The sequence below is a fragment of the Eriocheir sinensis genome, chromosome 11 (assembly GCF_024679095.1).
Source record: "Eriocheir sinensis breed Jianghai 21 chromosome 11, ASM2467909v1, whole genome shotgun sequence".
NCBI classification, from domain to species: domain Eukaryota; kingdom Metazoa; phylum Arthropoda; class Malacostraca; order Decapoda; family Varunidae; genus Eriocheir; species Eriocheir sinensis.
Window position 1 is genome coordinate 24,677,270 of NC_066519.1, and position 4,107 is coordinate 24,681,376.

Sequence of the window (4,107 nt, forward strand, 5' to 3'; positions counted from 1 at the left end):
AATAACACATGTTTAATATTTTTTTAAACAACTTTTAAAATGATTTCCTTCCACAATTCCTCTCTTATCTTTTCTCAGCTATTTTTTCATACCATTCGTTTTTCCTTGCTATTTGCCTTTCGTTCGTTCTTTTCCTTTCTTTTTTCTCCCCCTTCTTTCTTCTTCCTTCCTTCTTTCTTACCTTTCTCCCTTCCCTCTCTCTCCTTCTTTTCCTTTTTCCTTTCCTTTCCTTTCTTCCTTCTTTGACTCTTCTCTTCCTTCCTTTCTTACTCATTTTCTTCCCTCCATCCTACTTTGATCTTCCTTCCTTTCTTCCTTCCGGTCTTTCCCTCCATATCAAGTTGGTGTGGTTATCTTTGAAAATAGTGCGCAGTTGTTACACGTATCGTTGTTATTACGGTGCTACTAAATCATGTTAACAGTAGTAAATAAAACAGCATCATGAGAGCCTGGCCGTCGAATTCATTTTATATATAAATAGAAAAGAGAAAGTGAGCAATAAAAAAGGGGAAAAAAGAAAAATCGTGCTAGCCTGAACGCTCCGCAATTTTCCCAAGCGGAAAATAAAGAAAAAATATATGGAAGCGGAGATATGAAAGAGTGCAAGATCGTCATCAACTCTTGCCTTTTTTTGAAAAAGAGAGAGAGAGAGAGAGAGAGAGAGAGAGAGAGAGAGAGAGAGAGAGAGAGAGAGAGAGAGAGAGAGAGAGAGAGAGAGAGAGAGAGAGAGAGAGAGAGATTACATCTCTCGTGTAGCATTCCACTCCAGATCTATGGTTAACTGAAGCAAAACCTTCCGGCATTTTTTATGCTTTTCCTTTCCACCGTTTTCATGTTAAGGCCTTAAAGGTTTGGGATAACGATATAAATCAAGCCGGGTATACACCAGGGGCCGAGTCTCCATGTCGGCCCCCTTCCCAACCCATGTACCTCACGGCAGGATCCATCGACTTGTTGAAGTCACGAACTCTGTGGGCGTCCCATTGGCCTCTTCCACTCGGGGTTGTCTCTTACGGAAACCTAGTAGTGAGGGGGCTTATGGGTAGCGTGCAACATGCCCGTATAGCCAGAGATGGCGTCGACGAACTACGCAGGTAACAGAATAATGTCGAATCAGTCTCACAGTGTAGTCACTGGTTTGACTCAAAGTCATTCTAGCGATATTCCATGATTCTGTGCAAGCACTTATTACCAAAGGCATCAATCCGCCTGTCCCGGTTGTAAGGAACTGGTATATAGGTAATATGTATGCAGAGATGTGTGGAATGTATGGTGCAATTTATGGTCAATTTCGTGTCCCAGTGTTTAGGTGAGGTCAGGTTGTTTGAGTGTGGTGACAGCTGAAGGAAATACGCTTATTTAACGCCGGCCCACCGCCGAGAGCCACAAACCCGACATACAAAGGCACCCGCCCGTCCACCACAGTTCTCCGACTTGCATCTCACGGCAGGAGTCGGGCATAACACCCGATTAAGGATTCTTAGGGAACAGAGGCAAGGGTGTGAAGGTGTGAAAAGACCAATAGTCTGTACGCTATCCATTCGGTCACTCTTAAACAGTTATAAAACTTCCGATGGTCAACTTCTTTCCAGTGAACACAGGAGTGAGTCAGAGCTATGTCCTTGCCCCATTACTTTTCATCACTTGTATGAACTGGGTAAAAGGTAAAGTTCTAGATCAAAGTCATTATAGAACATTTATTGGCAATGCGAGTCATCGGCTTGTTGCTGATAACGAAGTAACCCTCACCACTCTGCTGGAGGTTCTGGTGATGGCTCTCGAGGCACTGCGAAAGAAGCCAGTGTGACTTCCAGCAATGACCCGTGCAACGGGTCATTGCTGAGTCCGGCGTGCTGAAGCCTTCGTGTTGGAGACTTCAGATTGTGAGGCTGGTTTTGGGGTTTTCTACTTTATTTAAAGTAAACTGGTGTCTAACCATTTATCTTATTGTTTGTTATCCCTTCCGATTACAGCACCCAACACAGGAACCTTGACACTCTGTCTACCCAGTACCTTTTCACTACGCAGTTGTAAGCCATAGTATTCGTTCATCACATCACGTTCAGTACGAAAATTCCTCAATGTGTGCTGCCATTCCCGCCGTGGTGCTTGTTTAAGGATGAAAGTCATTTTTACGGTCGTGTTCGGACATTTTGATCTCCTGTGGGCGTAATTTTTCGTCTTGACTAATGACTTTTTTACAGTTTAAACACTAGACTGTGAGGTACCCCTGATATAATTTTCATAAAAACTGAAGGATTATTTTTTTTGTTTGAAAATATTTACACATGCTCAAAAAATTCTTATTCACGGAAAACTATTCAAAGTAAAGGAATATCCTTTATATGAGATTTAAATGACACCCAAAGGAACAATACTACATATTATCATTTGTATATCGCAAATAATAAGTGTACAAAACAAAATCAATTCAAGCGGTAATTTTTTTCTGTAAAAACTAACGAAAAAAAAATAACAGATCCTACAAACTTCGGCATTACGAATCTCAATATGCAGTTTTGTAGATAATTCTTTTCTGAGTATTATGCTTCAAAATAATTAAAAATCGTCCAAATACAAGTCGAGATATATAATTCTTTACATTAAAATTTTCATTTTGAGAAAAACGCACTTTTATATTTAGGTGACAATGTACGGTACAGAGATGTTTTCAAGCACAGCACAACTATGTCTCGTTCCTTATCTTACTTTTCTGATAACGTTCAAGAGGTCAGATTTCCAAGGAAGCTCTTTCAGGTCATCTCAGGTCACTTCTTTGGGGAGGGTGTGCTCACAATTGATTTTCCTCGAAGTAGATTTAGGCACCTGGTCCCCTTGTGTCTCTTATAATACATGTAGGAATGCACAATGTATTCTAAAAGACAAAATATTACTCCCTCAGAGGGGAGGGTATCATTGGGCGCCACCCAACTCATTCACTATCGCCAGGTTTATGCATCAAAGCCACCTGGCTGATAATCTGCAGACTCGCGGCTTTTTCTTTCATTTTTCTTCTTTTTTGGTTGGTGCGGAGAAATCCTGGCTTTATACATTTCTTTTCTTGTTATTGTTGCCTCAGGAGTTGAAGGGAAGCCTATATAGGCAATGTATCTATTTGCCTCATATCCCAAGTTGTGCTCAAGTATTATGGCCAGCAAACTTTGCTTTATTTTGATGTAGCCACAGCTTTCCGCTTCCCCATAGTGTCTGAAAATCCATTGGAAGACGGTATAAGCAGGCCATGGAGAAACGCACGTGTGAGGGCGGAGCATATGTACCCTCCCACGCCACAAAATCAATACTTTGCCTCCCCGCTACTCACTCACTCTTCTCGCGTGGAGATGTGAAGAGACTATCATACAGTACCATAATTACATATAATCACGAAAAAAATCGGAAAAAGAGGATGCAAATAGAAGATACACAAAGAGAAGTGACAGTATATAAGTTTAAATCCCCCGTGCGTAGGGTAGTAGGTGTTTAATTAAAGGCCTCCATGACGCTCTAACGCTTGGCAGTGCGGCGCAGTACCTCCGCACGAGCCGCGCAAGTTCATATGGAAATTTTCAATGACTTTCAGAAATGACTTTCCACCTTAAGTTGTCAAAACTTCACTGCTAAGTTGCTTAGTGACGAAGAGGCGAATTGATTCCCTTGGTAATAAGTGCCTACTCAGTCATGGGATATAGCTGGAATGACACCGTGTCGGCGATTACTCTGTGAGACCGATTCGAGGCCTCTTACCTGTATAGCCCTTGATGTCCTGACGGCATGTGGCGCGTTACTCAGGATTCGAACCTGCTCACCAGGTTGTTTCTGTAAGAGGCGATCCCAAGTGGAGGACAAGGGGATGCCCACAAAGATCGTGGGTTGAGCAAGTTGATGGAACCTGCCATGAAACATTTTTAGGATGGAAAAGAGGCCTGCTTGGTATCATGACCGGAGGGACCACTGGGGTTGGCGTTGTAGGGTAGCCAGGCGACGTCAACCCCCTCTCCCCCCCCAACACACACACACACACACACACACACACACACACACACACGTCGCATGCCCCTGTTGATTAACTAATAGATCACTTGACCCAAAAATAGTTGAAGGACAATG